Raw genomic sequence first — 12,156 nt, 5'->3', positions numbered from 1 at the left:
AGAGGATCAACCAAGTGCTATAACAACTCTTTATTTTATCATGGCATTCAAATTACTTTAATATACTATCATGATAAGACTTTTAAACTACTTGCAATACGTACTCGAGGGTTCATGGCATTTCTATATGATTCAAAGATAAACATAAGATACGCTTGATTTAAATATATCAAAATGACTCAGGATAGTTGCATCAATATATATGAGCTATTTGCAGTGAATACGAAAGACAAGTTGTATCACTTGCCTTGAGGAAGGCTGGTCTGGTCTGACTGGTAGGAGCAACTGGAAACTTCACTCGACCTTTATGGCAAGTTTACCCTCGTCTCGAGATCCTACATAAATAATAATCCTCACTATAATATATTCTCACCAACTTAACCTATTTACAACCGGAATTTAAACACGGATGACACTTAGGCCTATATGCACTTAATTTATATTCACCTTAAAAATATAATTTCACACATAGCCACATATACTCACATATCATATTTTAATACCAAATAATACCACATACACCATAATGCAACACTAGGCTCGGATGATCTCGACTCACAACTTAAGTCACTTGGTCGCTAAACTAGACAAAGTCTTCAAATTTTGGCCTCCTAACTTGATGTGCCTTTACTAAACTATCCAAGGCCTATTGACCCTCACTTGGGCCTTTTGCTCTACTGACCTTACACTATCTTGCAACTATGATGGTCAACCTAGATCTCACTCCTAAGTGTTCTAAAACTAGGCGATAAGTGAAAGTGCTCACTGGTGTAAATTTCAGAATGACATCTATGGTTTCTAGAGTGCATTAGACACCCTTAAACTACAAGTTTTCCTTCAAAAATTTCACACAAGACTCTCCTGACCTTAGGGCATCTCCCAAACTTGATGTGGCTCAAGGGCCTGGCTTGGGCCTTCTTGGACCTAAGCTTAAAGTCCAAGGTTCCCCTGTTTTCCTGGGCAGAAAACGCACTTACTTGAATTAACTTGTAACACATGGTTCTAACTCATATCCTATGAACTATGGTTGGAAAAACTTCTCTGACACTCCCTCTAACTAAGGCCCAACAGGGCCTAATGAGGGTCTACCCATGACATGGTCAAATCTCCCTATTTCTAAGTTGCAACAAAACTGTCCCCTGCTGGACAGATTTTGTTATTCTACTTGTGCACCTAACCAAACGACATGCAAACCTCCAACCAACTCCTAAAACCTTTTATATACTCCTAATACTAACTTCTGGTGGCTTGGGCCGCAAAGTGCACATCAATGACATGGTCAAAACTCACTCTAAACCTCTGGGTACTAAACTGATTTTCTGCAGAAACTAAGACTCTTCTTTCTCCAAGGTTTTTACTTGACAAACTCAACCACCAACAACCCAATACCCAAACCAAGACTTAAACATGGTGATCTACTGGATTAACTCCCATACACTCAAAATAATCTTGGTGGAGATCATCCTTACCTAAGGTGCAATCATGGCAAAATAAAGGAAATCACATTGCACAATTTACAAGTCATCAAGTTTTTGAAACAACAAGTTATGTATTTTTATAATATATACATGAATTATTACCATACATCAAGGAACACTAATCAATATTAACACCTTATTCCTACTGAAATTAAAGCTTACTAACAAAATCTTTCCAAATGATCAAAATCTTCCAACATTCTAAGAGAAATTTACATGCATGCATGTCTTCGAGTTTTACCAATTAAAGCAACATGTTTTCTAAATATATTTTACCATTAAATTGACATGCAAGCCTAGCATAAGCTATATCTAGATGATCACTTAGCATGCAAAGGGTTTTATCAAGACTTCACTAAGATTTTCATGTTATCATCACAAAAACACACAAAGTGGAACATGACAACCAAAACACCATCCATTCGGCTCCTATCAAGTCATGGCCGAATGGATTAGGGTGAAAACAACAATTGCATGAGTGTAGCATACTCATGTCTAGCCATTCTCAACCCTTTGCTACTATAACTCATGGTAAAAAGCCTTGAATTCACAAGAATCAAGGATATTCACTTGGAGTTTTAACAAAACACCACTATGCAAGGTCAACGCATAAGTTTTTCTACTCTAAACTCTTAAGATATACAAGAACAACATGTAGGGAGTAGGATTACTTGATAATAGGATGATTGTTTGAGTGAGAAATGAAGAAAGAAGGGGATGGGGGCTCGGTTTTTGGGAATTGCCGAGAGGGGAGGGGGAAAAGCCGAGAGGGAGGGGGAGGAAGGAGATGAGAGTGAAGTGGTGGGGTGAAGTGAAGTGGTGATCACTTCCTTGAGTTGTTTTTATGTCTTGATTTGACTATATTGTGTGTGGGTTTGAGAAATGACAAGGGTATCCTTCTAGCTAGAATTAAGCTAACTTGCATGCAAAGTCAAGGAGGTAATTTGGCTACTAGTTCATGAGTTAGTGGGTTTGGAATTGTCCTCTTTGTCCTTGAAAAGAATGAAAGGGTGGTTTGCATGCAAGGGCTTCCTTGTAATTTGCTAATTATGTCAACTAAAATTTTTAAAGATTTATTTTTATAAAATAAAATACAAGTTCAAAAATTATAAAATCTATACCATAAAATAACTTGAATTTTTAGAAATTTTATAAAACCACTTTTGAAATTTGTGAACAAAATTACTTTTAAAAAGAAATTTATTCAAGGTTTAAAATATTTCTTATAAATCAAAAATAAAAGAAATAAATAAACTTTTGCTTTGAAAAATCATATACCACATAAAGCAAATTTAGGACGCGGAAATTTTCATTCACACAAGCATACAATAGTTGAATATATTGGCATTCGGCTTTAAAATTGCACCAAATTTAAAAATAATATTACACGAAAATGTCGGTTGTAACACGAATAATTATTTTTTTTGTAATTTGGGATATTTTCTTCACTTAAAAAGAGGAGAATATTTAATAGATATAATTGGAAATGAATGTAACATTAAATTATATAAATAACTCGTTATTTTCTGATGCTAACTAATTCTCTCGATATTTGATAAATCAGATTTGAAATGAGTTACTAGAATTAGCACTAGAAAAATTAGATGTTTAAGGGATCAATAAATATAAAAATACTATATAAGGTTTATGAGAGGATGTATTTTGAAATACTTATACTAAAATATTTTGGTGTGATTTATTATTTTGCAAAATACCCAAAGTGGAATTATTTAACCCGGAAAGGTGAATTTTCACTACTAGTGCGTTAATTATCGGAGACAAGGCAAGTTTTTCTCTGCTCCCTTTCCTATTTTTGACATTTAAATATGTTTTGCATATTGATGGTAAATATTAATGGATTTAATATTTGATACCTCACTCGTGATTATTTTCCTTCGACAAAATTTCCAAATTAAGACCCCTTGCTAAATCATTTATTTATAACGAAATAATAACTTATATCTCCTTACCTGACTGTTCCTATCATCCAAGGTAGTTAATTTATTTCCTATCGGACGAATATAATTTTCTATGTTCATATAAATTATTGCTAAGTCTTACATCGATTAATGATTCGGATCGATTATTTGATTCCTATCAAATTCGAATTAGTCTTTTATCAATTCACTAAATCTTTCCAAGATTTATAAATGATAATCATTTATTCATTCTTTATATTCCTACTGAAACTCTTTTGAATCTTTTTACATTTTGGAACTATTCAAGATTTTCGTTTGACAAAATTATTCTCAATATTTGAGATAATCAATGTGTTTGAAGTTATTGATATATTGATCATATCGATATCAAAATATTATTCTTATTAAATAGAGATTGGTTCTTTGTTTGATCCAGAATATGTGATGTTATTTCTAAAAATTCATGTGATGTAATATTAAATGAGAATTGTATCGAGATGTGTTTATCTATACTGGTTGTGGGATTTGACCCACGATATTTATTGTGACAGTCCCATATGTGGACATGTTATTCGGCTCGAGTGTAGCCGAGGGTTAAGTTTTTAACCCTTCTTTTGTGCTAGCAAGTGTGTGTTAGGCGTTCTTACGATAAGCTGTGATCGGATGAGTGTAAGATTCACAGGAGAATGGTACATTATGGTAGTTAATCGCATCATTGATATACCGGGAATAAAAAATGACCAGTTATTCTTGAATAAAGTGGCATAGTTCCAGATTAGAGCTTCTTTATTATAATTGTGAAATGTTGTTGATTGTTCCTTGTTGATTTACAATTATAATGCTCTTGGCACTTGTTGTTATTATCTTATATTTGTTAGTCATTTATACTTGTTGAGCACTCGGTTGTTCACTCTTTCTATTCTTATATTCCCCAAAATAGTGAAGAATGAGGCAGATGACCCATCTGATCAGGCAAGGCAGAGGAAAGGAAAGGAGCATGCTCGTTATGACAACGTTTAGCCATTTAGCTAAATATTATGATTTGTAATAATGTATTAATATTATTCCCGAACTTGTATCTTATAACCCAGACCTGTAGTAGGATATCACTCATGTAATTGGCAGGTATATGCGAGAGACTCGGTCCTGAGATCTATAAAGTGGTGTCCACATCAAATAATATATTCTATTATGGTTTTTAATAATAATAATAATAATACAGGTGTGCGAAGCTTGATATCGTGGCGACCTGAATCCACGAAAGGGTGGGTTTGGGGGCGTCACAATAGTCGCAACCCAAAAATAAGAAATAATTTTTTAATTTCCAATTCAATATTTGTTTATTGAAGATATTGAAAATAAAATTCATGCAAATTTAGAAAAGAAGACAATTTAATACTTTCCAAGATGTTCTTGAATAATAATAAAGATTTTACATATCTTGAAATCATATTTTCCTAATTCCCCACAATTGACTAGATCAAATCTTTATTTTTGAATATAGAAAAATTTTGATAATAAATATAATTGAATATATTTCATACTTTAACTTTGTTTTTACTATATAAATTTAATTCAGATTTTTTTTGTTTATGAAGTTTTCTATATATACTTTCTTCTGGCTACATTATCAATGTCACTCTAGCTAATTTTGTGTTTTTCTCTTTGAATTTTGAGGTATAGATAGGAAATATTTGTGATAAAATATATTTTTCTCTTCTGCTTTACTATTCTTTTCTTCATAACTAAACTTAGATTCTGCCAATTTTCTCCGTATTGTTTTTCAGGATTTGGTTAACTGTATGTTATTTTATTGTACGAAATGACTTTTGGAAGAGAATGGGACAATGAAAGGGAACTGTCTTTAAAATATTATGGAGATGCAGAAAAGATGTAAGTACTGTTATTTTATGCTCCTTGGAAATTTTAGTTATGTACTTATATATATTTATCATGTTATTAATTTACTTAATTTGAATATTTCAGGCTTGAGGTTTGTATTTACAATCATATGAATAAAAGGAATTTACATGATGTTGCTAAAGTTTTTGCGAAAGAAGCAAACATTGATACATCACAATGTAAGTGATTATGTTCAAAATTTGTTTAATTATTTCTTTCATTAGCTTTGAGGTGTACCAATTTACACTTCATCGTATGTTATTAAATTAAGAGTTCTAAGGATTTTTCTTGTTAAATTTGGAGTGTTTAAAATAATTAATTTACTGAAAGGAATAAAAGTACGAAAAAAGAGATTATTTTTTTCCATTTTTATTCTTTCAAATATTTTACATTCACATATAATACCAAGAAATTGGATGATTTAACTTAATATTTTCATATTTGTTTTAGTGATGCATATTGAAGAAAATATGTTAACGGAATGGTGGGAAGTATTTTGGCCTATATTTTGCTCAAGCTTATCGAACAAAGTCAAAGTAAGTGAACAGTAATATTACATGAATCATGAATATTTGTTATTTTACTTACTTTTAGTATAATATAAGTCCTGATACCTATCCCCCTCGGATATATGAATATCAACCAAAATATAATTTAACAAGAGGAATGTCTGGTTCATGTTTTCGGTTCAAGGTATCTGCTAGGACGATGCCAAAGATTATCTTTTTCTATTTTTAGAAGGAAATGTTTTGAGTTATGGAGTGCTATATTTGTTTAATTAACATTTTTGACTTGCAGGTTATAATTTATTTAAAAATTATATAATTTTCTTCAACCTCATTTACATCCAAAACTGTAATTTGAGAAAGTTTGGTTATTATTATTATTTTTAGTCCTGAACATTTGAATTGTGACAATGTTATAATTGAACCTTTTTTTGTTTTGCTAAATCTTCTTGGCCTTGCTCTGTTAATTTTATCCCTTATCTTTGTTATGTATTACGTGAACTGCGATTTACATCAAACGTAATGAGATAAAAACATCTATTGATAATTCATAATCTTTATCTTTTTTTGAAAATAAATTTAATATTCTTTTATGTGTACTCTATTTTCTACGGAGAATTTAAAATTATTTTCAACATACTCTATTTTTCCCGCATTGAATTTAAGATACTTTCCCATGTAACTTATCTTACCGTTTGAGTAAATTCGAAATTCTTTTTAAATGATTAAGATTCAAAATAAAAATTTAAGATTAGAGAAAACCTGAGCGTCGCATATTAGATTGTTAGATTATCTTTACAAACCTTGTTCTTCAAATCAAGTTTTGTGTTTTTTTTATTACAAAGGTATCCGATATGAATTCGATATTCGATTTTTATCACACTTGTTTATTTATTTGCTTTATTCTTATTTACTCAATTTTTTTCATTGTTAAAAATCTGATTTTTTATTGTTTTGGATCTTTTAAGGTTGACATTGTAACTGAGGAGAATTACATGTTTTATTTGAGTGAAAGGGATGCTGAAGAAATGTGAGTTATATTTATTTGTGCTAAAGTATCAACTTTGACATTAAATTGATTAATTTTATTTTAAATCATCTTTTTGATTTTTTTTTAGATTACATATGTACATTTACCATTATATGAAGAAACATGAACTTCATGAAGCTGCACAATTATTTTCTGAGAAAGCAAATTTTGAGATGTTGAAAAGTAAGTGTCCTTTTGCTGGATTTTTATTTGGCTACATCTTTTTTCTATTACTTTAAGTGAATGAAACATTTGAAAAAATTAAGCCGTAACCGATGTCGTATCTCGTTCCATTATAATTATATATTTATTTATTAATCTAAGAATTTTCTTTATTTTTGTTATATTGATTTATCCCACTTTTATCGAGCATCCTAAAAACTAAAATTTTGTATGTCTCTCGTAAATATTTATACATTATTGTATAATATATAAATATTTATAAGACGTAAATTAATGTCATTTAAATATATAACCTTTGAAAAATAAGGAAATATAAAAAGAAAGAAATCAAGAATATTAGTGATACATATATATATATATATAATATGTGTGGCCCACTTAGATGGAGAGTGATGGATATAAAATTGTTCTCAAATCCTTATCATTTTGAGAAATGTGTACAAATTCTTTCTTACATCCTTATCATTTTGTTAATAAAAATATATTTTTTTTGTAGATAATTTTACATTATGATGTACAACGATAATTCATTTATCAAGCAAAATAAACTTTCAATATACTCTATGTGGATAAATCTACAATCTTTTTTAATTACTTAAAAACTTCATATGCGAAAAATAGTAATATGTTATAGGTTGAACTTATAAGAATATAAAGATCAAAAATTTAGTGATATTTAACATAAATTTTATTATACTTTTCATTTTTTTACAAACTTTTATATTTTAGAAAATTATCTATAATAAGTTGTTCGTCGTTTTTGGCTTAGTACTTGATTATGATGAAAGTCTGCTAAAGGAGTGGTGGGAGGTATTCTGGTCTCAGTTCTTCTCCAAAATGACAAGTCAACCGGGAGGGAATCCACAATCATCTGCACAGGTGTTATCGTCATTTCATTTATTAAGTTTAAATTATTATTGAAGTCTCATCTTTTAAATACAGTGTATTGTTATGTATACATATGAAGTTAATTCAATTGATCCTCAGCCTTCATTAGGAGAACATGAGTTTTTATCTTCACTTAAAAGATGCCACCAAATGCCAACTAAAAATTCAACAGAACATGTGAGTAATGTTGTGGGACAGCCACCAGAGGTTATGTCACAAGCTACTCAAGAAATGAGCGAGCGGAGAGCTGGTAAACGTCCAATAAATATGGACACTTTCAGTATTCTAGTCCACTCTAGTTCAAAAGAAAAAGGAAAGTCACCTCTTGGGTTTCCACCTGTAAAGTTGCTTCCTACTGAAATGACACAAGTATCACATCGCGACAATCTTAGGTAGTTTCTTTTTCATGGTAAAATTGTAAATATCACCTGCTAGTTATTTTGTTAAGTTTACATTCATTGCTTGAATTTTATATACTTAATGTGAGTCTAGTGAGCTCTGGTTGGCACTTACCTTTTGGTGGTTGGTTACTCATCTTTCTTTTCTGAATTTATGTGTCACAGCCTCTTAAAGATGCCTGTTACTTTTCATCATCCTCCACAAGTTGTCGGGGTATGGTTGTTCTTCAAATTTTTGGATATTCATGAGTAAACATCATTGAATATAATATATACAGAACTAAATGGAGATTAAGACATTTTACTTCTGTCGCAGGATTATCAATCTGTTCAACTCGAGTCAACTTTTCCAGCGGTTCAGGATTCCGTATATCCGCCTGCAACATCATATACTGGTTTGTTAGATTCTTTAAATTATATTTTCAAGTTATAAATCGAATGTTAAAATCAATATAGGAATATCTACTTTGATGGCCTTAATCTTGTTATGTATGGTTTATGGTATTACCATATTTGATTATATTTTAAGAACTATGCGTGTTACATATTTGAAAATAAGACAACTATTTAGAGTTAAATATATACACCAAGAGTGCATTTAAAGTTTATGTGTATACACCAAGAGATAACTTATGTGCACAAATTGTTAATTAATTTTCTCTTCATTGATTTATAGTGGAAGCCAAGTACTTAAAAATGTAGTTGCATTGCATATAAAAGTTAATATATGAATGAATATAATGTTCTAAACTTCATCGTGTAGATACTGTGTCAAGACTCATAATTTCTGTCTATTTATTATTTTGTCGGTGTTGAAGATTATAGGCACACTTCTCCTTTGTGGGAATTTTTATGCGAGATAATAACCCTGAATTAAAGACAACTAGGCTACCTTTTTATGTTTCTAATCTTTGTATATATTAATTATTGATGTATTGATCTTTGTTGGGCTAATTTTCTTTATATTTACTGTGTAAGTCTGTTCGGTTTTCAATAGTATTAGCCTAAGTACTAGGCCTAATTATAAATATCTATTTATTGCCATGGTATATAACAACAATGATTTGAATAATATTGTGAATGATTTATATATGTCTTAGCATGATACTTCAATAATATAGAAATGATGAGAATTTATACATGGACAAGTAATTGTCAGCTGGTTAATCACTTTTAAGCAAGACACACTCTCGAATATTTTGATTTAAAATTATTTAATTTCCAGGTGAAAGTTATAGGAAGGAGCATGGATTATTGTCGGGAGTCGGAGTAAATGAACCAGATGTAAGTGACCTATATTTCTTTGTGTACCTAACAAGTATCATATGTAGCTGTTGTTGCATGTTGTCATATTAATTCCCAACTTTGTATATCTTTCCAGGGACATTCCCATGATTTAATTATCAGTCATGTGACACCTACATTTTCTGAGTTTATGCAAAAGGAAGCGGAAAAGTGGAGACAAAGTTCAAACTCATCTCTTGACAAGGCTTTATAGGACAAAGTAACAAATATATAATGTACTCATTTGCATTTTAATTTGTGTTATCACATTTGCCTTTCCTTTCTTTGAATCTTTCTTACAATACTCTTAAATAATCACATATCTACTCTATTTTGGTAATGGGTTTCGATCTTGCTTGATTTGCACAAAGCCTGGTATTTGCATTTGTTGTGGTATTTTTAGTTAGAAGTGTAATAAGACTGATTGACTAAATCTTTTGGCCATGATTAAATATATAATATTGTTTTTATGCTTGTTTATGTCATCATGATTCCATGTCTATGTTGAAGTTACATATGTTCTCATTATAACAATTACTTATAGTTATGTTATTTTGAAGTCATTGAGAAAGGACTAATATATAAAAATGATATTCTGAATAAATATGTAGACGTTCTAATGCTTTTTACCATAATTTTGGGATCGAGAAATTCAGCGACAAGTGACACGGTTATTAACCACAAAAATAGCCCATACTATACCAATCCGCACCGCGATACATGGTTTTTAATTTTAATGGTGCAGTTACGGGTCAAAATTTAGGTCAAAATTTTGACAGATCGCGCGATGCAGTGCGAGTTGCGGTTTTAATAGTTTGAAATGTAGTTCATACCGCACTGCACCATAATATTTAATATTATGTATATATATATATAGTCGCGCTCTAGTGAGAACTTCTTAAAATAAGAATCGTGAGAACTCGTGATTTCTATAGTTGAAACTGGTGATTTTTGAAAAGTTAAAATTTGGAATTTGATAAATTGGTAAAAGTTCTCATTTGAAAAAGTTCTCATTTGAGTAAAATCCTATATATATATATATATATATATATAATCAAGTCAAGAATAATAAGCGAACTGGAGGAGCTTTCCAGGATGGCTTATTATTTATTAATATGTTAGAAAATCAATATTAACTCATTTAAATTAAAAATAACCCAACCCAATGTCTAGTGTTACTTTAAAAAATAGTTAAATGTTTGTATTTTTAATATTCATTGTAAAGATTTATTCAGTTACCTATATAAATTAAGTTTGTGCATTGACTTTGTTGTGGATTCGAAGGACTGAAATAATAAATTTCAATGTTTAATTTTCATCGTAAAGATTTATTCAGTTAACTATATAAATTAAGTTTGTGCATTGACTTTGTTTTGGATTGGAAGGACTGAAATAATAAATTTCATTGTGTTCCCAGCCAAACTATACTAATAGACTAACTATATTTCAGTTTTGTAAAATATCGCACAGCTGACGATCACCCTTAGACACAGCCATGTGTATTTGATTGTTGCAACTTACAATTCTCTCATGAATCCTCTCTTGCAGTATAGTTATTGTGTTGTATGTTATCTAATTGTAGATACATAATAGTTAAAGAACCTTTTTAATAGATTATCTTGACTAATAAATATGAGACCAACCTTTGAGACGTTGTAACAGTCTGAAATTTTGGGCTATTAATTCTAAAGCAAAACTTAACTAAAGTAAATTCTTATCCGATAATCCCAAAATAACAAAAGTCAAACCAAAAGTCAACATGATAATTTTAAAAATAATATAATCAGAGACACAGCTCCACAAATTCAATAATCAATGTCTATAAAATTTTTGAAATTATTCTAATAATACAATAAGCCCTTTCGAATAAACTGCATATAAACCAAATAGCATAAAATCAACAAAGTTCACATCTTCAATCTCAATAAGCTTCCAAAAGTCGAATTTGAAATATATTAAAACAAAATCCTAACAAGTAACCATCGTTTGACGACTTCAAAATATTCTTTTCAGTAATTTCAAATATTCTGAAATTTAAATTGATCAAATAATCTAAAGAAAACAAAAATATTTTTGATCCCCGCAGTTCTAAATCACGATCGCACTGTTCCAACGACAGAGCTCTATAGTTCAATGATTCAATGGGGGCTAGTCTACGCTCTCGTGAAGACAAACTTAACAAGGTATTTATATGGTCAAAAATGTGTGTAAAACTAGTTCTATGTTCTATGTATCACACTATCCAGTGATGGTGTTCTGTAATCCGATGCATGATCTCAAATAGAGGGAATTTAATAAAAAATATTTTCAAAATTCTATTTTTGATATCATAATTTTTGAAAATCAAATCAATCAGATATTTCAGAAAAACAAATTTAATAATTTAAGTGAGCAACGAAAAGTCAAACCTCAAAGTCGACTGAATACTGAAAATTAACACGAACAAATACCATATAATATTTATTAACAACTAATTAGCCAAACTGAAACATGTCAAAATGTTTCAACTCACATTTAATTAACAAATAATCAAATAAGTACTACTTTTAAGCGGGATTAATATTATTA

The sequence above is a fragment of the Apium graveolens genome, chromosome 2 (genome assembly GCF_009905375.1).
Source record: "Apium graveolens cultivar Ventura chromosome 2, ASM990537v1, whole genome shotgun sequence".
Lineage (NCBI taxonomy): Eukaryota > Viridiplantae > Streptophyta > Magnoliopsida > Apiales > Apiaceae > Apium > Apium graveolens.
Note: the sequence above shows the minus strand (reverse complement) of the source record.